This window comes from Meles meles, chromosome 16 (genome assembly GCF_922984935.1).
Source record: "Meles meles chromosome 16, mMelMel3.1 paternal haplotype, whole genome shotgun sequence".
NCBI classification, from domain to species: Eukaryota; Metazoa; Chordata; class Mammalia; order Carnivora; family Mustelidae; genus Meles; species Meles meles.
In genome coordinates, this window is record NC_060081.1 from 72,295,274 (window position 1) to 72,317,765 (window position 22,492).

The following is a 22,492-nucleotide window of genomic DNA, read 5'->3' on the forward strand; positions in this document are numbered from 1 at the left end:
GGACTCCTTACGGCCATTAATGCCCCAGCAGGACAGCAGGGACAAAGTCTGGAGTGGTGAAAGGACCTCCCACTCGGGCAGTGGGGATGCGAACTTAACAGAAAGAACAAACCCCCAGACTCAACCTACTCGGTAAAATCCATGATTTGCCTGACAGTGACATCAGAACTCCCCTCCTCCGTCAGCGCCGTCAGCCTTCAGCGCCGCTGAGAGTGTCACGTTGCTGGATTCTTCCTGGAGATAAATGCCCAGATCCTTCATTCTCAGGCCTCTCCTCCACACTCGTCCTCACCCAGAGCCTCACCCCAGGCAGCTCGGCTCCACTGTGACAAGCTCCCAGTCCATCAGATAGAAGGAGGCTCTGTTTTGCTGGGGAACGTTTAGAGCGACAGGTTCCTGCTCTGGCGTCTGTCGGTGCCATAAACCTTGGTTCAACCCAGGAATGAATCCGCCCTGAAGACTGGAGCTTTATCAGCTGGGGGGATTAGCAAAAGCCGAGTCCTGACCTGCAAGAAAATCCCAGCCACCCTCCGCACTCCCTTTGGGACCCTCCAGAGTCAAATATTTTCAGAACCAACTCCAGTTAAGTAAACAGCTCTCTGCACGTGAGTGCCCACAGGGTTTCTCTGAGGACCTGACATTCTCCACTTGGTGACTGTCATTTCCTTACAAACATAACATTGAAAGCGATCTTTGCATTCCCAGAATGACTTCCCCAGCTGAGGAATTCTGCGAGTCTCCTTGAGTTCAGGGCTGTGCTGTATTGTGTGCTTTTATGACAACACGGCCTAAATGCGTCCTGTACAGTTTTGACAAGACCCCTTTGCCCCTCCCCAAGCATGCGCGTCTCCCCTTGCCGCAGACTTCTAGTAAAAGCTTCAAATGTGCACTGCCTAAATTGAACCCTGATGCTAGGAACGCTAATGGGGCGCCCTCTTCAAAGCCATTCTCTGCAACCCAACAGTTTACATGCTGCTGGAAACAATGGACTTAAGCGCACAATTTATTTGGGTTGGCTGGTTTCATGCTGGTTGGAATCTGCTTTGGGGGAAAAACAAACCCTGCATGTGTTTAGATTTATAATTTATACCGAAAGCACAAATACCTCGTAATAGGGCTAGAATGAGACACAGTTATGAGCAGGAGGCATGCACATGTTGGCTCTGCTCTCTCACGGACGTACTACCAGAGACGTAAGACTGCTTTTTGGTTAAGCCACCACTCCCTCTTCCTCCCCCCCCCCCCCCAAAAGCCCATCTGTGGCAGAAGCTTCAGACTGCCTGACCTGTGGGCCAGGGTCCTGATCTGGCGCTTTCTCAGCGGTTCTGCACACCTGCTCCATCCCTGCAATCACCCTTGGCCTCATGATTCCCAGGTCAGGGAGGAGGAAACTGAGGCATAGGAAGGTGAAGTCATTTCTCCCACAGCAAGGTGTAGAGCCAGGACTCACACTCGGGCCGTCTTGCTACGGAATCAGTGCTCTCTCAACTCAGGTCCTTCCGTAGTAAAGTCTACGGAACCACTAGCCAGAAGGCTCCATTAACCCAACTTTTTATTGCCGTTGAGTTGGAAGAGAAACAAGGCAAATGGCAAGACAATAATAAAATGATATGAGGGCTTAACCAGGGGAGAAATGAGGTCCCGCTCCCCAAATTAATCCACACAATCTGGAAAGAACACATTCAACCTCATCTCTACATTCTGCACCTCCGTCTTTAGGGCCAGAGAAGGAGATGCCAAGTCCCAAGGGGAGACCCAGCGTCCCAGAGGATCTCCATCGATAGAAGCCAGTGCTGCCCGTTGGATTCCAGAACCAGGAAGAAGAGTGTGCTCCAGGGAGATCGCTGTGGCGGGCATGACAATAAGAGCCCCTGCTGAGTGTCTTTCTGGGGTCCCCTGCCCTTTGCAGAGTGCTGATCTGCTCCTTCTGAACGCCTTTGTCTCCGCCCACTTGATTCTGGGTGGCACTGTGACTTGCTTTCACAGAAAGAGGTAGAAGCCGTGGTCCGCCAGTTTTGGAACCGGGCCTTCACCCCGGCCTTTCTGCCTCTCCTGTCACTTGCTTGGAATTTCAAGACCTCAAATAGTGGAGAGGCCTGGGCTAGCCCCCTAGAAGACCAGATGTCCGTGTGGAAGGGAACCAGGGCAGCTCCGCTGACAGCAGAACCCTGCTGGGTGTGGGGGGGAGGCCACCTGGGACCCTCCAGCCCCAGGCGAGTTGTGCGATGACTGGCGCCCCAGGAGTGAGCCCGAGAGGGTCCGCAGCACTACTGCCCAGACTGCCACCCACAGGCTGGTGAGAAGCAACCAAGCCGTCCCTGCTTTAAAATACCAAGTTTTGGGGTCGTTTGCTACACAGCCGCTAGAGCGGAAATCGTCAGTGTTAACACAGCGAAAAGGAAGGTTCTCTGCTGAAACCACAACTGTAAGGAGTATTCCCACATGACCATGTCTCTAGCACAAGTTTCTGGAGGATTTGTGGAAGCCTGTGTCGAAATGTGTCCTTAGCCCATCTGTGAGGACACTGGTAGCCCAAAGGTAATTTCACTTCTGTTCACCTACTAAATATTTGACCATTGTTTTCCACGCGAAAAAGGAACCATCGTCAGCACCGGAGACGCAGATAAATTTGGCACAGTACTCTAAGAACTCCCGGGACAAGAGAGGAAGTGGGCAAAAACGCTGTTAGGAATTCATTCGGGAAATGTCCAGTACCAGGCGCCGCCACGTTCAAGGCTGGGAATACAAAGATGGGAAGGTCACAAGTGCAGACCTCATGGGGTCTGTGTCTTGTGGGGGACAGGGACTTAAATAAAAGGAAGACAGGGGTGCCTGGAGAGCTCAGACAGTTAAGCGTCCCACTCTTGGTTTCGGCTTAGGTCCTGATCTCATGGGTCTAGAGATCGAGCCCCTCATCGGGCTCCAGGCTCAGCAGAGAGTCAGCTTGGATATCCTCTCCCTCTGCCCCTTCCCCCGTTCATGCACTTTCTCTCTCAAATAAATCTTTAAAAAAATTTGAAAAGAAGACATGTGGACATATGGCCACAAATGGTGTCAGTGATGTGAAGAAGTAGCACGGGGTGCCCAGAAGGAGAATTCACCTGGTGAGAGGAGGTCTGGAAGGTTTGCTGGGTTAGTTAGGTCAGCCTGGAGCCCAGCTTTGTTTTACGTACAAACACAGAGTGTTTTCCTCATGGTTTTTATATATGCTGAACTTTCCTGGAACGCTGTGACCGTGCGAATTGAGAGAAGGCTGAACTTTGGGAATTCACGTTGGTTGCTATTCTAGAGGAACAGCTCCGACAGCGGTTGGACCCAGCATGCTTGAGGCGTGGGGGTGGTCCGCACCCAGCACCTAGACCCTCCTGCACCTGTGGCCGTCGTGTTTCCACCTGGAAGCTCAAGCCTCTGGAGGCTGCACTGGGACTTCCAGCAGGAACATACACAGGATCTTTTTTTAAGATTTTATTTATTTATTTGATAGCGAGAGACACAGCGAGAGAAGGAACACAAGCAGGGGGAGTGGGAGAGGGAGAAGCAGGCTTCCCACTGAGCAGGGAGTCCAATGTGGGACTCGATCCCAGCACCCCAGAGTCATGACCTGAACCAAAGGCAGATGCTCAACAACTCAGCCACCCAGGCACCCCCCACATGATTTTATCGTAAGTTACTTTCTACTCGCCTTCAACTTACAGTCTGAGAATTCTGTAGACATAGGTTACCTTATTGGGGAATTTCATTTCAGGGTTGATGAAGAGGACTTAGGTCTGATCAGGTTAGAACCACAGGCATCGGGGTGCTGGGGGGCTCAGGTGGTTAAGTGTCTGCCTTCAGCTCAGGTATGATCCCAGGGTCCCACAATCAAATTCCCATGGGGCTCCCTGCTCAGCAGGGAGTCTGCTTCTCCCACCGTCCCTCACCTCACTTGTGCGCGCGCGCTCTCTCTCTCCCAAATAAATTTTTTAAAATCTTTTAAAAAGGTGGGGGGCGCCTGTGTGGCTCAGTGGGTTAAAGTTTCTGCCTTCGGCTCGGGTCATGATCCAAGGGTGCTGGGATCAAGCCCCGCATCAGGCTCTCTGCTCAGCATGGAGCCTGCTTCCCTTCCTCTTTCTATGCCTGCCTCTCTGCTGGCCTGTGATCTTTGTCAAATAAGTAAATAAGATCTTAATTAAAAAAAAAAAAAGTCGGGGCGCCTGGGTGGCTCAGTGGTTTAAGCCACTGCCTTTGGCTCAGGTCATGATCTCAGGGTCCTGGGATCGAGTCCTGCATCGGGCTCTCTGCTCGGTAGGGAGCCTGCTTCCCTCTCACTCTCTCTGCCTGCCTCTCTGCCTACTTGTGATCTCTCTCTGTCAAATAAATAAATAAAATCTTTAAAAAAAAAAAAAAGTCACATGCTCTACCGACTAAGCCAGCCAGATGCCCCCTAAACTGTATACTTTCAAAGGGTGAATTTTATGGCCTCTTAGTTACATTTCAGGCAAAACACAAAGACAAAGCTGAAGGGCTAGACGGGGCCACGCCATGCAGAGTGCTTGTGGCCCAGGTGGAGGAGTCTTATCGTCAGCGTCAGACTCGGGGGAGCCGCGAAGGTCTGGGGCATGCATGTGGCAGCCTAGGTTTATGCGTGAGAAAAATCTCCGTGACGAGCGGGCTGGAGATGGGGACAGGGGATGACTTCAGAGGTCGAGGACCAGCGAGTGCGTGGGTCCGGCACCCAGCTTTGGGCTGGAGCGAGCCGGTGGGGGACAATGGCTCCCAGAGCAGTGTGTGGGAGCCGCTGGCACAGGCACAGGCCTGCTGGGAGAGACGGTGTCTGATGGTGGCTCCCGGGAGGATGTTCTGGAAGAGAAGGCATCTGAGCAGAACTTTGTGGGGTTGGTTTAGGGCATCCAGAGAGTCAAAGGGTACACGAGAAAGAAGGAAGCAAATGAACAGAAGTTTACGGGGTTCCATTTGGCCAAGCAGGAAGGGAAACAAAAATTATGGGAATGTATTCAGGTTGTCTAGAAAGACAGAACCAACAGGGAATCTAAAGATACATGGAGGAGGAGATTTAGTATGGGAATAGTATGGGAACTGACACACGAGATTATGGAGACCCGGAAGTCCCACAGTCTGCCCTCTGTAAGCTGGAGAACCTGGAAAACTGATGGTGTAGTCCAGTCCAAGTCTGAGGACGGCAGAAGATGGACAGCCCAGCTCCAGCAAGAACACATCTCCCCTTCCTTTGCCTTTACTGTTCCATTCAGGCCCTCCACAGACCGGGTGGCGCCCACCTGCACTGGTGAGGGCGACCTTCTTCCCTCGGTCTGACTCACGCTCATCTCTTCCAGAAACATCCTCACAGACACACTCAGAAGTAAGGCTTTACCAGCTCTCGGGGCATCCCTTATCCTGCCAGGCCGGCACAGAAATCTGTTATCACGAGTCTGCTCCATGTCAGCCTGACAGTGATATGCCTCTCCTTAAACGGAGCTTGATTTCCTAATAGAGACAATGACTTAAGTCCTAATTCTGCTAAACATGGTACCACCGTCCAGGGCATGACCGAAAGCGCAGGAATACTGACCAGCAGAGTGTGTCCTCCCACATCCCCTCAACTTCCCCGGGGCAGCTGAGCCCCTCTTCCCAGGAGACTGGTTCAAACAGCACTTGATCCCTCCGGTCCCACCACGCTACAAAGCGGCTGGCAGAATTTTTCATCTCAGATCTATTTGGGGGGGAAAAGAAGTTGCCCAAGGTGGGTTCAGGCCAACTTGTAGCATGTGGACTTTATTTTATAGTCAATAAAGTCATTCTTTCTCTTCTTGAGCCATAAAACTCCTTCGTCTTTGCATGTCTGTTTTGTGTTACACATTCCAGTCCCTCGAATCTCTTGATAACGAGTTTCCTCAAGGGAGAAATTGTGCTCGTTGTTGGGAAAATGTGATCCACCGCTCCACCGGGGACACTCGAGGACCCCAGACACCGAGATGCAGGGAGGTGGGGTGTTCAAGGGTCACAAAAACCATACCCCAGGAACATTCCATCAGGGGGACAAGGACAGCGGCCCAGTAGTAAATAGGAGACGTGTATTCTTTCTGCCACTTAAACTCCCTGGCTTTGCTCTCAGCGGTGAATACCAAAAACAAATACATATTTGTCGAAGTTTCGTTTCATTCCATTTGGATTCCCATTGTTGAGACATAATCATTTCTTGCGGGTCACACCTTTTTTTTAAAGGTACTTGAATGGTTTATGGTTTAACAGCCACGGAAAAAGTCCTGAAATATTTTCGGAGGGAAAAAGGTGGGGCAGGAGGGAGGTGACGGAGATAAAAGATACAGTTATCAAACTTAAGAGCCAGTGCAAACCAACCACGTTGAAGGCAAATGAGACTTCTGAAGGGGAGGAAAGTGAACTGGGAAAAACGCCAAGCACATGCCACCAGCTTGCTTTCCATCTGGCGTTTATGCAGCCTGAGACACCCGGAGGGAGCCTGTCTGTGGGGCAGGAGTGACCCTAGGACTTCTGGGCACAGCAGTGGACAAGGGGGCAGCAGCCCTAAAGACAGCAAAATTGACTTCCAGAGTTGGTCTACATGTTTCCAGAAAGTTCAGTGTTTCCCCAGTTGCCTCAGGACAAAAACAACCCACTGGTGCTTTCCAGAAAGGCAGGTTTGGGGCACCTGGGTGGCTCAGGCAGCAGAGCATGCAATCCTTGATCGAAGGGTTGTGAGTTGGGGCCCCACGTTGGGTGTAGAGATTACTGGAAAACAATCTTGAGGAGCGTCCTGGGTGGCTCAGTCGGTTAAAGCATCTGCCTTGGGCTCAGGTCATGATCTCAGGGTTGTTGCTCAGCAGGGAGTCGTCTTCTCCCTCTCCTCTGCCCTTCCCCCTGCTCACGCTTGCTCTCTCTTTCTCTCTCTCTCTCTTTCTCTCTCTCTGTCTTTCAAATCAATAAAATCTTTTGTAAAAATTAAAATAAAATAATAAAATAAAATAATAAAATAAAATAATAAAATCATAAGAAAGGCATGTTTAAAGGCCTCTCCCCAAACCCAGTGAAACAGAATGTCAAGGAGAGAGAGTTAATTGAGCGATCATGGTCAAGTTGCTTAACTCCCACAGGCCTCCGTTTCTTCATCGTGCAACAGTGCTAGGAAGAGCGGCCAGCCGCGGGCTTGCGCGAGGATTTAATCAGGGCGCTTGGGTGAGAACCTCAGCAGTGTGCCGGCACCTGACGCACGTTCGGTAGCCCTTACCTGCATACCTCCTGTTTCCTGTTCCAGGTAAGTCACAAATCTCCCAAATCGCCTTGTCCAACCTCAGTCTCAAGAGGTGGCCACTGGTCAGAACCTCTGCAGAGCCCACCTGCATCTCGGTCCAACGTTAAGTAACACACCGCATGTGTCGTGTTTGGGGGCCCTGGCCTTTGCTCGCATGCCGGCTCACCCTTCACCAGAGTGAGCAGAGGTGGACTCGCCTTGGGTTCGGTCTAAGATGGTCACTGCCTCTTAGAACTGGAGCGGCCCTTCAGTAACATGGGGGTCCAACATGCATGGGTCCGCTTACACGTGGATTTTTTTCGATACAGCACAGTACTACAAGTGTATTTCTCTTCTTTATGATTTTCTTAATACCAGTTTCTTTTCTCTAGCTTACTTCACTGTAAGAATACAACACGCAGTACATATAACATGCAAAAATCTACTGTTGTTATTGTTTTAATCTGCTCTTTATGGTATCGGCAGGGCTTCCGGTCATCTGGAGGTTATTACTAGCTCAGTTTTTGAGAGTCAAAGCTATTGTGGATTTTTGACTGGGCGGGTCCGATGCTCCCAACCCACGCTTTGTTCAGGGGTCAACCGTCCGTAGATTTTGATTGATCACCCTCATTTACTCATGGGCACTGCTCTGGGCCAGAACTGTTCTAGTTTCCGGAAATCAAGTGGGAAAAACAAGGTCCATGCCTACGTGGAGCTCATGGTGTCACGGGGGATGCAAATAATAAAGAAAGCAAGTACGTCTGTCCAGAACGTCATCCTTCCTTACTGGAAGCGGAGCTGGAGCCGTGTGGGAGTGCCAGAGGGAACCACAGAGGCCGCGAGTGCAGGGAAGGGCGGTGGGAGATAAGGTTAGGGAAAGCAGGCAAGATAGAGACTATCGGAGGCTATTGAGAGGAGTTTGCTTTGACTCCAAGCGAGATAAGAAGTTTTCAGAGGGTTTCAACCAGAGGAGGGACCTGATGGCTCACTCAGGTCTTACTGGGACCCTTCTGGCTTGGAGTCGGGGCTAGACTGGGGCAGGAGCAGGCGAGAAGCCAGGGAGGAGGCCGCTGCAAGAGGCCATGCAAAAGATGGCAGCAACTTGGTCCGGGGTAGAAGACGTGGAAGTGGTGAGAAGGAGCTGGACTCTGGAGCTATTTGGGAGGTCAAGCCAACAGGGTTGGATGTGGGTGTGAGATAAGCAGAGGAGTCCAGGATGAGTCCCATGCAGTCACCTAGAGGCGACAACCGCATGGATGGAAAAAGCTCCAGGAGACGGTGGGTGGAGAGATCGGGGTTCAGTCTGGACTGCGCTCAGTTTGAGATGTCTAGTAGATAGGAATAATGAAGGCGCCAAGCAGGCAAGTTAATGAGCGTCTGGGTTCAGAGGAGAGATTGGGGCGGGGGATAGCAGTGAAGGCCGCCAGCGCAGGGGGTGTCTGAAGCCATGACACTGAAGACCGTAACCTGCAGAAGGAGTCGTAGAAGACGTCCGAGACCCAGGTCCAAGGGTACCAGCCTTCAGAAATGGGGGCCAGTCACAGCCTCCCTCGGCAGATGTGGAATCAGAACCTTCTACTGTGGGGCCCTGAGTGCCACACTTCACCTCTGCCGACCTCCTTCCCCAGCCACGGCGCAAGGGGAGGGAAGGATCCAGGGAGAAGAGCGTGGGAGAGGGCTGTGAATCACAAAGGGCAGAAAACCTGAGTCATCATTTAGTTCTTCTTAGGGAGCCAAGTGCAGAAATCCAGGTTCATCCTGGGTCGGACCGTATCACGGATGCTCATTCATTCAACAAACATCTCCTGAGTGTCTCCTACGTGCCAGGCACTGGTAACTGACCGGGAAAGTAGAAACAGTCCCTGGCTTCAGGGAAGCTCTTTCTTTTCTTTTTTCTTTCTTTTTCTTTTTTTTTTAAGATTTTATTTATTTATTTGACAGACAGAGATCACAAGTAGGCAGAGAGGAAGGGAAGCAGGCTCCCCGCTGAGCAGAGAGCCCAATGTGGGGCTCGATCCCAGGACCCTGGGATCATGACCTGAGCCGAAGGCAGAGGCTTTAACCCACTGAGCCACCCAGGCAGCCCAGGGAGCCTCTTTCTTAGCAAAGGGGCCACCGTCCTAACTGCCACCTTTTATAGTCTTACTTCTCTTGGATTCCTAACATTTGGTGCTTCTAAAAGTGTATTTTCTCCATTTTTGTATCTGTTTCTAAGAGGTGAGCAGAGGTCATTCCAGATCTCGATTTGTAGGCACTGCTCCATGGACGGAGCACAGGCATGCAGAGGATTGTTGCTGTGTTTTCCTACGTGACGTCGTTTTTTTCAGTGACACAAGACACTTGTGAGCTGGGCACAGGACCACGGCGGCGTCTGCTGCGGTGGAAATGAAGCAAGATGGTGTGAGAGTGAAGACTGGTTCATACCGTAGCGCCTCACCGTGCTGGTGCCCAAGCGTCACCAAGACCCAGTGGGAGGGTGTGCCACGTGCACGCTTGTCGCATCCGCGCTCACTGGGCAAGCGGAGGCTCCCACGCCGACTGGTTTTTTAAGGGAAACTCAAACACAGTTACTCATCTTTTTAAAACAGAAATCGAGACAGAAGCCATTGGCGTTTTAGACATTTCATGGGACACTGTTAACACACCGCTAGCTGGGTTGAGGGCCACTGTTTGGGAAACAGTTAAGACACATGGGGCGTCAGATCTCAGTGTTACCGCTCCCAGCTGCGTGACTAGAAGCAAGTCACTGCACCCCGCAGGCTCTCGGTTTCTCCGTCCATCAACAGGAACACTAACGGTTCCTATCGGTCATCCCCTGAGAAGTATATGACATCAGACCTGTGAAGGCCGTGGCTTTCCACACTCCCCTCTCCCTAAAGGGCCACCATTACAGTGGGAAGGGAAGGCAGAGGGTTGGACCAGGCGCTGGCGAGCCCTGGTGTCCTGTGAAGGAAGGGGAGGGGTGTCACCCAGGCAGCCAGAGCAGCAGATCCGGCCACCCAGCCCCAGTGCTCAGACTGGACCTCCCCAGACCTGTCCGGACATGGTACTTCGTGCTGGCTGGCTGGCAGGGAGGTCTGCCCTGGGGGTGCTGCTGCCTGGCCACGGGGAAGGACCAGGGCACTTGTCCGGGATGAGGGAGCTGCACGGATATGGGGAGTAAGGGGGTCCCGGGTTCACGGTAGAGTTACAGTCCTGGATGGCCAGAGAGGCGGTGATGCCGTGGACGGAAATGGAGTGTGCCGACGATAGAGAAGTGAAGACAGATGATGATATTTAGAAGATGAAGAATTCAGAGAGAAATGAGAGCAAAGGGAGTGTCTGAGGAATTTTGGGATGTGGCCATTTCTTGTCCTTAAATCACCTCTTCAGAGCAGCTCACCAGCGTTATAAGTGCAAATGATTCTGACCTCAATTAAATCTCAACTCTGGGAACAAATTAGCACCGGGGAACGCCTTGCAGATGCTCCTCAGTGTGGGGAACCGGGCTTCCAGCTCAGACTGCCCTCTGTTGGACGCCTCAGCCCCACATCCCAGTCCTTAAACTCTGACGAGAAGGAAAACAAACATCCCGAGAGCCTCCCAACCCTTCCCATACAATTACTGTTTTACTCTCAGGGTAGCTCTGTGAGAGGCTTCTGTTTCCAAGGTGGGGACACTGAGGCACAGAGAGGCTGAGCACCACTCCCCAAATCCCAGTCGGGGCAGAGCTAAGCTTGGAGGCCAAGCTCCATGCTTCACTCAGTAGCCTCAGCTGTCCCTGGACGTGGCAAGAACGATTTGGTCCAAAGGGACCAGATGTTCCCCCCTCAAAAGGACTTCCAAGGCACCCAAGTCAGAGTCCCTTTCTTAGGTAACTTAAGACACAATCTTAAGGGCCGAGGTTGAAATGTGACCAGAATATGCTTATTCAAAGCCTTTGCTCCTGGGTCTGGGCAGGGCACCAGACCAGCCAAGGCAAAGGACCATAGTGCTGTTAGAGGTTGATAAAAACACAAGGACCTCCCTGGGCAGAGAATCAGGAGGCCGTGTTCTTGGCTGTGTCTGGGACCTCCACGTGATTTTCTTCAGGTTCTTCCCCTGTCCCATCTGCTGATCAGCAAAAGGAGGCATTCAGTTCAACAGCGCATTTTCCAACTTCTGACTCTGCTGATGACTGGCACTGTCCCTCTAGAAAACAGCTTTGGCAGTCCCTACACATTTAAACGTGCACACCCACTAATGTCCTGGAGTATGACTAGAGAAATACACACAGAAGTGCACAAGACAGATGCCCAGGATGTTCACTGAAACACTGAGTGATGATGACTCGAATGTCCACCATCTTAAGACTGTCTAGATAAGTTACGGCATACCTATCCCTTGGAAAGCAACGTAGCCTGGAGAAAAGAATGAAGAAGGAATGTAAGTAGTAAAGTGGAAGTATCACCATGATATTTTTTTTTCTTAGAGAGTGCACATGCGGTGGAGGGAGTGGGCAGAAGGAGAGGGAGAGAGAAAATCTTAAGCAGGCTCTGTGCCCAGCACAGAGCCTGAGACAGGGCTTGGATCTTAACGACCCTGAGATCATGACCTGAGCCAAAATCAAGAGTCAGATGCTTAACCCACTGAGCCATCCATGAGCTCCCATCATGATATATTCTTGAGTGAAACAAGCAAGATTTGCCCAATAAAAACTGTATGGTATGTGCACGTTGCTGTATTTATAACGAAAGATCTAGAAGGAAGAGTGAGGGAGAAACTTTTCCCCTACAGAATGCTTTACTTTTATAATAAAAATTACTTTAAAATATTTTAATGTGTAGAATACTATAAGGTAAGTCTATATGCATCTCACCTAAGCAGTTTTGAGTTCTTGAACTTCCAAAAGGACCCGATGATTTGAGATTCACAGTGGTCCTCGGATTCCGTGTGTCCAGTGCTTTCCACACCAGTTACACACACTAGCCCGTGGGGTGGACTATTTGGCAAGTGGGAAATGGAGGCCTCGGACTGGTTTCTCAAGGCTATTTCTACCCTACACAGGATTGCCTCCTCTCTGTTCCTATCCTTTGGGATCTCATCCTTGTGGGGACACTTAGTGCACGGTACCATCTTCGTGGGCTCCAGCACAGTGCTGTTCAAAATGGAGCCTGCTGAACCCTAACTACAGAATCGGGGCTTGCATTTGATAGGTCTTTGGGATTTTTTAATTTCCTTCTTTTCTGGCAATTCATTTTTTATTATATTTTTACAAAAGTAGGCATCTGCAATGACTGGAGAATTCTTTAAAAACTGGCCCTTTGGCACATGTACCCGAATGTTTATAGCAGCAATGTCTACAATAGCCAGACTATGGAAAGAACCTAGATGTCCATCAACAGATGAATGGATCAAGAAGATGTGGTATATATACACAATGGGATACTATGCAGCCATCAAAAGAAATGAAATCTTGCCATTTGCGACGACGTGGATGGAACTAGAGCGTATCATGCTTAGTGAAATAAGTCAATCGGAGAAAGACAACTATCATATGATCTCCCTGATATGAGGACATGGAGAAGCAACATGGGGGGTTAGGGGGATAGGAGAAGAATAAATGAAACAAGATGGGATTGGGAGGGAGACAAACCATAAATGACTCTTAATCTCACAAAACAAACTGGGGGTTCCTGGGGGGAGGTGGGATTGGGAGAGGGGGAGCGGGCTATGGACATTGGGGAGGGGAGGCGAACCATAAGAGACTATGGACTCTGAAAAACAACCGGAGGGTTTTGAAGGGTCAGGGGTGGGAGGTTGGGGCAACCTGAGGGTTTTGAAGGGTCAAGGGTGGGAGGTTGGGGGAACCGGTGGTGGGTAATGGGGAGGGCACGTTTTGCATGGAGCACTGGGTGTTGTGCAAAAAGAATGAATACTGTTACGCTGAAAAAATAAATAAAATGGAAAAAAAAAAACTGGCCCTTTGGGGGTGCCTGGGTGGCTCAGTTGTTAAGCCTCTGCCTTCGGCTCAGGTCGTGATCCCAGGGTCCTGGGATGGAGCCCCGCATCAGGCTCCCTGCTGGGCGGGAAGTCTGCTTGTGTTCCCTCTCTCACACTGTCTGTCAAATAAATAAATAAAATCTTTAAAAAATATATATAAGAAAAGTGAGGCAAGGGCCACACACAAATGAAAAGCAGCACTGATGGTTGCGAAGTCAGACAAAGTTGGCAGACTCAGATGAACATTCTTTTTAAATTTTTTTTTTAATTTATTTGACAGAGATCACAAGTAGAGAGGCAGGCAGAGAGAGAGAGAGAGGGAAGCAGGCTCCCTGCTGAGCAGAGAGCCCGATGCGGGACTCGATCCCAGGACCCCGAGATCATGACCTGAGCTGAAGGCAGCGGCTTAACCCACTGAACCACCCAGGAGCCCCTCAGATGAACATTCTTACCAGCCTGAACAAGGAACAGGAAACACGGGCCGCATGCACACAGCTCTTAATTTGAAGAGCTGCTGTTTAAGAGGAAGCTTTCGGACCGTTGACTTCAGGGTGAAGAAAACGAGGAGTGGGCAGGGTCCCACCCTGAACTCATAGGTTCAACCCTGAGGGAAACTACTCTAGCCTGAAAAGTTTTTGCCTCAGTACATAGGCAGAAACTCCCCAGCCCTGAAGGGGGCTGCGCCTACCTTGCTCCATTTTCAAATTTCCCACAGGCACTTTCCAGACACAAACAGGTCTTCCTTAGAGAGACCCGGAAGGAGAAAGATGACAGCTCTTTGCGCTTTCAAGCTCTCCTGTAAGGTCACGCCATAGAAAGCAGGGTCAGAATGGACCTGAGTCCTAAGCCCTTCCCCTGTGTGTGAATCATTAAACAGGCCATTTACCCTCAGTCCCCACGTCTGCAAAAGGGATGATAGGAAGACCCATGTTCATGTGAGGACGAAACAGGAGAATGTGTATAGCACACTTAAAGCTCAGGCCTGACGCCGCGTGAGCCTTCCACACACGCTAGCTCAGGGCTCTTTCTAATCACAGACCACAGTGTAAGCCCAAAGGAGTCATGAGCCGTGACAGGTACCATTAATTCAACACAGGGCATGTGCCAGAGACAGCGTCAAGTGACACATTTATCATCTGGTGGGATTCTTGGTACAACCTCTGTGTAGCTCCTTAGTAGCGCCTTTTAGGGACAGGACTCGGAGAGGTGAGGTCCCCTGTCCCAGCTGGGCCAGCTCAGAGGCATCGGGGCCAGGGAGCTGAGCCAGGCTCCCCTGCCGTGCTCCCCATCATCACCCACCTCTCACCCTCCTGGTTTCCTGGGTCTTGCTGTCTTCTGTGTTTCCCAAAAGAAAGCACAAGATCGCGGGCATCTGGGCATCGGCTTTGACTGGCTTTTGTGGTTCTCAAGCTTTCTTCATTGGCTTGATTTTACAAAAATTTGGCATTCCCTTAAATAAAAAAATATATGTATGTTTGGTTCTTAAATGTCCCCGGGGGGGTGGGGGGGGTGGGGAGAGGTTTCTATAAAGGATTTCATTCTCTTCTCCTTAATGTTGAATTTAATAAGGCTAAGTCACTGGATCTTTGCTAACAAGTTGGGTTGTTTGTCGGTTTATTTTCATTTTGGAAACTCCTCTCCATAGTGAACCACCCTCCCTCTGCTGAAAAAAATCCCATGAGGAATTCTGATCAGATGCCGGAGCTGTGGAGCAGATCCCCTGGAGGCTATCATGTTTCTAGAAGGCTCCTAGAAGGCAACAAGTCTTGCAACCTGACTCTTAACTGACTTCTTACCTGTTGGATTGTCTCAGGGCAAGGGGAAAAGGACACAGGCATGCTTTCTGCTTCCAAACAAAATTATGTATTTCATAATGGAAGAAATCTTTTCATACCGACAATTGAAATTCACTGGACCCTGTCAAAGGCAACAGAGGGCAAGAGACCTGGAACCCAGCTGCCTGGGTTTGGGCACCAGCTCTACCCCTTATCTGTGGGGCCCTGGGCAAGTTGCTTAACGTGTCTGTGCTCCGGTTTCCTCCAGTAAAACCGGAGTGATAATAGTGCGTGAATCCATGTATTTTTGTGAAGACAAAACTGGGTTTGTCAGACTGAAAGATTGTCCCAGAACGCTCAGGGATACAACTGGGAAAGTCCCAGGCAAACCCACCCTAAGGTGAAAGGGGAGTACACTGTAATGCTTTAGGCACATTTCACTGCTCCGTAGTCTCGGCTGCCATTGTTCACGGCTACTTCTGGCAGCCATCTTCCTTGCCATTGGTTGCCATGGTCCTCGTTTATTTATCGTCCACTCTATAGGGACCTTCCGTGTGTCTTTTATCCCACAACGCCACTGATCTGACACCGCCCAGGAAATGTTTCTTGCTTTTTATAGAACAAGCTTCCAGAGAATCGACTATATGCCGGGCAAACAGCTTCTCACCAAATGTAGTCTTTCCCCTCTTCATCTCCCTCAACCCTCAGGCAGCATCTAACTTGAAGGTTAAAATAGAGAGAATGCCATGTGATGACAGACTGATGTATTCACATCCAAGGAACAGCCATGATGGCCGGCAACCCCAAGAAGCTAAGGGGAGAGGCCTAGAACCTTCTCCCTCACAACCTCCAGAAGGAACCAACCCTGGCAACACCTTGATTTTGGACTTCTGGCCTCCAGAACCATAAGAGGACAGATTTCTGTTGGTTTAAGCCCTCTGGTTGGTGGCACTTTGTTACAGCAGCCCAAAGAATCAAGGACAGCCCGCTCATGACCCAAGTCTAGACCTTCCCAATCTTGTGTCCTGACAAATCCAAGGGCCTCTTCACTGGTCTCCCTGCCTGTTACCTGTCTCTCCTCATGTCTGTCAGAAAACACCAGCTTCTGGCTCCCAGGTCAGAGACACCCCATGACGCCCAGCACCTCCATCAGCACTTTCCAAATTTACCGGAGGGTGAGAATCCCACAGATGATACTTCAAATTACAGGTTCCCCGGCCCCATTCCAGACCTCCAGAAATGGGCTTGTGCAAGGGGAGCCTTGGAATCTGCATTTTTAATGAGCATCCAGAATGATTGCTAACCTCAGGGACGTTTGGGGCACTCTGGCCCATGAGAGGAAATCCGGAAGAGACCGAGGATCTTGGTTCTGTGACTTCCATACCAGGACACCAACCTCCTATTTGAATGTCACTTCCTGAGGTTTCCAGGGCCTCAGAATTCATCCCGCTGTGCTGCCTGCCTCGCAGTCCTTCAGCTTGCTCAGCCTCTACCCAAGGACGCTTGCGTACTTAGAGAACCACTCTGGCTTCGCCCTTTCCCCCCGCCCCCCCGAGAACTGCTCTTCCTTTCCTCCCTCTTCTAAATCTAGAATCCAGAATCTGAATGATGCCACAGACCTTAAAGTTATCTCTGATTACTCAGAGACAGCCTTTGCATGAACTCAGAATAAAAACCAAACCCCACACCCCCGCCTGCAAAGACCCATCATGACCGGGCCCCGCCCACCACTCACACTCAGCCTCTTCTGGAACCATTCTCCTTCAGTCTCCAAGTTCCAGGCACGGGCTTTCCTGTGATTCCTCAAACACACCGCGTTTCTCCTGCCTGGATCCTTGCCACATGCTCTTCTCTCTCCCCATCCCCAACACCTTGTAATACTTCAATACCATGTCCTCAGAGCTTTTCCTATAACCCATCCTAATTAGAACACACGTGCACACGCACACACACACACACACTCTCCACTTACGCTCAGTCACCACCGTTTGATCAATTGCCGACATTTAAAAATCAGGAAGTGTCACATAAAAATGTTCAGCCCCTAAAGGAATCAGAAGACCTGCCATGACAAAGCCATGTTCTCCCACAGCCACAAAGGTGGGAGGTGAGCCCTGGCCTGGCCACCCCCCAGCCTCTCCACTCCCTTCAGTTACCTGCCTGGGCCCAAACAACCGTGTTTGTGACACTTCCTTGACCCCCTCCCAGAATGAATTCACTTATCACGTGTCTGCCTCGTGGAAAGAGATAGTCTTGGTCCCCAGAGCAGCCCCAGCGTCTCGCCTGTGCCAGGCACAGAGCTGGACCTCACCAAACAAGAACTGAATAAATGAATGATGGATGGATGGATGTCCTGCCTCCTCCCTGTGTCCTAAGCCATACCATTCATTTCGCCTTTTAATTACACCCTTGCCCACAGCACTCATTAATTTGCTGCCCCCGGTGCCTCCCTCCTCTGTGGAGCTTATGAAAATACGAATCTGATCCTTTCATCACCCGGTTGTAAACATTCGAGGAGTCTCCCAGCACCCACTGGGGAAAGCATAAACTGGTCAGGAGGGCATGTGAGGCCCATCTCCTCATCCCTTCCCACCAACTTCTCCAGCTCCCACCTCCAGAGAGGAGAGCCCCGCCCACCGGGCACACCCACGCCCCACGCAAGGGCTTAGGGAACACACCATGTTCTTTCCCCGCCCCCACACCTCTGCTGCAAAGCTCCCTTTCCCTGGAATGCCTCCTCCCCCGTCCCACAGCCCGCCATGCCTCTAGCAAACTCCTACTCATTCTTCTGCCCGAGCTAACCAGTCACTTCACTGTGAAACACTCCAGACCGCCCCCGCCCCCTACCTCCAGGCTGACTTAGTCATTCTCTCTTTTCTGCTCCCAACCTCCTCCTTTCATACCCTGGCCTCAGCCCTGAGTAATGGCTCAAAATAGCAGCTGGTGTCTTCTGAGTGCTTGCCGTGTGCCAGGACAGAGTGAGCTTTATCACCTTTAATCCTCGCACTCGTGCTGAGCCCCTGCCTGCAAGGAAGCCTTCCCCGCTCCGCCCCCCCCCCCCCAATACACAGAGATGCAGGAGGATCACTTTCTCACCCCAGCTTCCCTGAGAGGCTTTTCTTTCTCCTTCCACACCTTGCTCTACCCCCCTGGCCTCCCCATCTTCCCTCCCTGCTTTATTTTTCTCCAGGACTCGCATCACTAACACACTACACATTTTGATTAATCTCTGTGTTCAGCCCCTACCCTGTGGAATGTCAGCTCCGGGAGGGCAGGGACGTTGTCCTGTCTTGTTTACTACTGGAAGCTTACCTTCTAGAATAGCACCTGGCACATAATAGACCATAAATACTTATTAATTCAAGGAGGATAGATGTTATCCTATCTTCGGTTGATTCCCAAGGTAAATGGTCTAGAGAGAGAGAGTAAGATGGGTTCCACAGGTGGTAGGGTCAAATGTGATCTCTGGAATGTCAACTCCAACAACCCCCACCGCCCTTAACTACAGCGGCCACCACTTCCTGAAGACATCTCTCCCTGGCTCTGACTTCTCAGCTGGATGTGGGTTCCTTGGAAGCAAGAACTCTATTGTATTCAGATTTTTGTTTCCTTGCATGATCCATGGTAGAAGCTCAAGAATATTTGTGGAACCAATCTATATGTGAACTGTGAAATGCTAGATGGTAGAAATCCTATCCTCACTTTTTATCCTTTATCTCCATGCTAAAAACAGTGATGTAAACATAGCTGAGGCTTTAAATACTTACTACATTAAAGAATTCTGTTATGGCACTAGGACATAAAAATAATTAGCAATCATGACAATAATGGGTAACCTTTACAAAGTCCTCACTCTGTGCTGGGTCCTTTCCTGAATGCTTTGCGCACAAATGAAGATGATTAACTCTCTTCCTATCCTCATTTTGTAGATGACAAAATGGAAGCTCAGAGAGGTTAAGAGCTTGCCAGAGGTCACACAGCTATGAAATAGCAGAGGCAGGATTTGAATGTAGGCACCTGAGAGTCACATTCTTAACTACTCTGGGCTGCATCTCAGCTAAGAGATGTCCATTACAAGGCCACCCTGTGTGAAGACAAGAAGAATGGTTTATTATACATTTCTGTTTTATTTCAAGGGATTTCTTGAAATTCCGCCAAAGGCTTTGGTAGGCAGTACTACTTGCTAAATAATAACCACTAGCATGCGTATTACACTTGATGGTTGGCAGAGCGGCTTCATGCACTGCTTTTCAGCTGACCCCTGCAACAATGTTATGAGGTGGCCACTTCTGTCTCATCTCATAGAAGAGGAATCTGACGCTCTGAGCGGTTAAACGAGCAAGCTCAAGGTCACCCAACCAGTGCGGAGCAGAGCAAGGGCTCAAGTTAACGTCTATCAGAAAAATATTAAGATCTGAGTGTTTTCTTTTTTATAAGATTTTTTATGTATTTATTTGACAGAGAGAGCTCACGAGCAGGAGAGAGGCAGGCAGAGAGGCAGGCAGCGGGGGAAGCAAGCTCCCCGCTGAGCAGGGAGCCCGATGGGAGCTCGATCCCAGGACCCTGAGATCATGACCTGAGCTGAAGGCAGAGGCTTTAACCCACTGAGCCACCCAGGCGTCCCGATCTGAGTGTTTTCAAGCATAAGGGGTTCTTCCACGTCACTTACAAGTAGATAAGATAATCCACAGGAGAACATTTGGCACGGTGCATGGAACCAGGTAGGACCCTCATAAATGGGAATTATCATCATCTTCATCAACACCTCCTAGGAACTGGAATATTTTAGCTGATGACGGCAGACCGTCTGTGAAGTCTGATGGAAAGATTACCCATTTCATTCTAGTTCATCCCTGGTAATGTTGAAATAATGATCAATCTCAATTATCCCTGGGGAACCATAGAATGTTAAGAGCTGGAAGGAGTTGCGGAGATGAGCTCATCCAGCGCCTGCATTCACAGACGGAGAAATTAAGTCCTAGAGAGGGAAGAGGTCAGGGGGCAAACTTCTCCAGGGTAGGGCTCCGGCACTGTGCCTGGCACATACCGCCTCCCATGAAGACGGGGCTTTTACCTAAAAGGGCATCTAGCTTCATAAAGGCTACAGGAGATAATTCGTTCGTTTCCTGAGCTTTGAGCACTCCCACCCCACCCCCACACAAAGTACCAAAGTGTTATAAGCTATTAACCAGAAAACCGGTCATGTGACTTAATTCCACCTCTGCTAAAGGGCTTAAAATGCTTTGGTGAGTAGTCTGAGATTCATAAATATACACTCCAACTCTTAAAGAATTATTAACCAGCTCCATCAGAACTGGAACTTGAGCAATCAAGGAGAAAAAGAGCTGGCAGGAGAAATGCCTTGAATAAAACCTCGCCACTAGTATATATGATTCCTTGGCACCTCTTTCTCCCTTTCTTAAAGACAGAAGTATTGAAAAGGGCGCCGGCATAACCCCTACTGGCTTCTTCAGAGGACGGAGACAGGCTGGACGGACCTGCCAGCGTGTGGGTGTGATAATCAGTGGTAGCCCATTCCCAACTAACGATTTTGAGACCCTATAATTTATCGAGTCCGTGTCATACTCACCTTACTTATCTCACTAACTCACTGGGTACTAATTCTCCCAGGCATGGGACTAGCTTTTCATTCCACACTAAGGCCTTGATCAGCTTTGGCTGGAGGATTTGGGGGTGGGGAGGGATGACGGAGAGAAATGAGATTAGGATTCAGTCTGGGAACTAAAGAAACAGAAATATAAACCCTCCTCTGTGCTGTTGCTCTGGGCTTCACGCTTCTCAAGTAAGGCTGAATTTCAGGCCTTGCCAACAAACTCGTGGCCACAATAGCTCACGGAATGAAAAGGTTCCCCTCCTCCGCAATACCTTTATCAAATTCAAACTATTTTCCACATTCCTTCCTTACACCGCTCAGGCGCACCTGTGACGCAGGCCTCAGAGCAAATTCCACTCAGGAGATCCAGGAAGCTCTGGCCCGGCCCTCCCTTGTAGAAAGGAAAGTCCAAGAGGGATACCACACCCGGAGGAGGGGAGAGAGGACATGACAATGCCTCTAGGAATGCAGGGCCCACGCAGGTGTGTTGGCATCCATGAACTTCCTTTTGAAAGGGGCCCGATAAATCAGTATGGATAACAGTAATAAAAGCTCAGCCGCCCACACTCGCTCGCGTTGAAGTGGGGCCTGGCTTCCAGGGCATGGCCTGGCAGTTGGGGAGTAGAGGGTGACAGCTGAGAATAAAGATTCCTAAAGGCTGTGACGTTGTTTTCTACTCAACGGTTCGTAAACCTGGGGGCGGGGGGGGGGGGAGGGGAGGGTGCGCCCTAGGTGTCCCTGGGACCTTTTCAGGGGATTCTCAAAGCTAAAACTATTTTCACATGACCGACCTGTTACTTGTTCTTCTCACCGTCATTGTCTCACAGGTATCCAGTGGTGTTTTCCAGAAGGGACATGACGTGTGCTGATGTCCCTCTGATGACTCCTGCAGTGTGTGTGCTTGTGTGTTCTTTTGATGAAACATTCTGTTCCAGTTCTCATACAATGAATATTAAAAGACACAACACACAAACTAAATACTCGGGGGCCCTTCCTAATTCTTAAGGTCTTAAGTCCAAACCGTGGAGCTACCCTTTCACAACACCACACTTAATGTCCAGCACAGCCCAAATCACGGAGCAGGTGCTTTCGAACAGGGGGTGGAGGCCACAGCCTTATTATCATTCAGCTTAGGATGGAATCCTTTCCATCTGTACTTCCACCCAAAATAGCCAGAAAAAACTTAAATTCCGGGGCGCCTGGGTGGCTCAGTGGGTTAAAGCCTCTGCCTTCAGCTCGGGTCAGGATCCCAGGGTCCTGGGATCAAGCCCCACGTCCGGCTCTCTGCTCTGCAGGGAGCCTGCTTCCTCCTCTCTCTGCCTGCCTCTCTGCCTACTTGTGATCTCTGTCTGTCAAGTAAATAAATAAAATCTTTAAAAAAAAAAGACAAAAAAACAAAAAACTTAAATTCCCCCAGAAACACTTAGTGAACCGAACCCCCTTGGGAAAAGACAGGCTTCTCACCTTTGAGCCCGGGTGGGACAAAGTTAGCCTGGAGAAACCACAGGCACCCAGTGAAGCCATGTGTGAGTACCTGGTAGGAGGCAGGTACCACTCGACCTGCTCAGCAACAGTCAGTTGACGCGGTCCCTGCCTCCTCAGTGCTTTCATTCTGGGGCGGAGGCAGATGACTCCAAAAACATGAAAAAACAAACTTGTCGCACGGGTGCTGGTAAGGATGTACAAGGGTCAGGAGGGATTTGAGGCAGGCAGATGAGGGGAAGGCCCTGAGGACTCAGGTGGAATGAAGTACCCTAACCAACTCCTCCCGTCCGTCTCAGGCACGGCCCCCACCCCCCACCAGCCCAGGTCCGCGCAGGGGGGGGGGGGGGTCAAGGGGGCCCTTCTACGTGGATGGGGGTACTTGAGGGTCTCCTCTCCACTTTCCCGGCATGG

The 22,492-nt window shown here is 50.3% G+C and overlaps 1 protein-coding gene across 4 annotated transcripts in view; it reads left to right on the top strand.

Annotated features, from left to right (window-relative positions):
• Positions 1–18,774, top strand: part of LOC123927275 — a 40,224-nt gene extending 21,450 nt beyond the window's left edge. For 2 of the 4 annotated variants that reach the window (XR_006815394.1, XR_006815396.1), the window contains one exon: positions 1,720–3,487. The gene's annotated coding sequence lies outside the window, so the exon portion shown is untranslated. Of the gene's footprint in view, positions 1–157; positions 792–1,719; positions 3,488–7,109; positions 7,271–14,852 lie in introns of those variants that run through there. The other 2 variants (XR_006815395.1, XM_045981840.1) reach the window with 2 other exon arrangements.
• Positions 18,775–22,492: the final 3,718 nt, after the last annotated feature.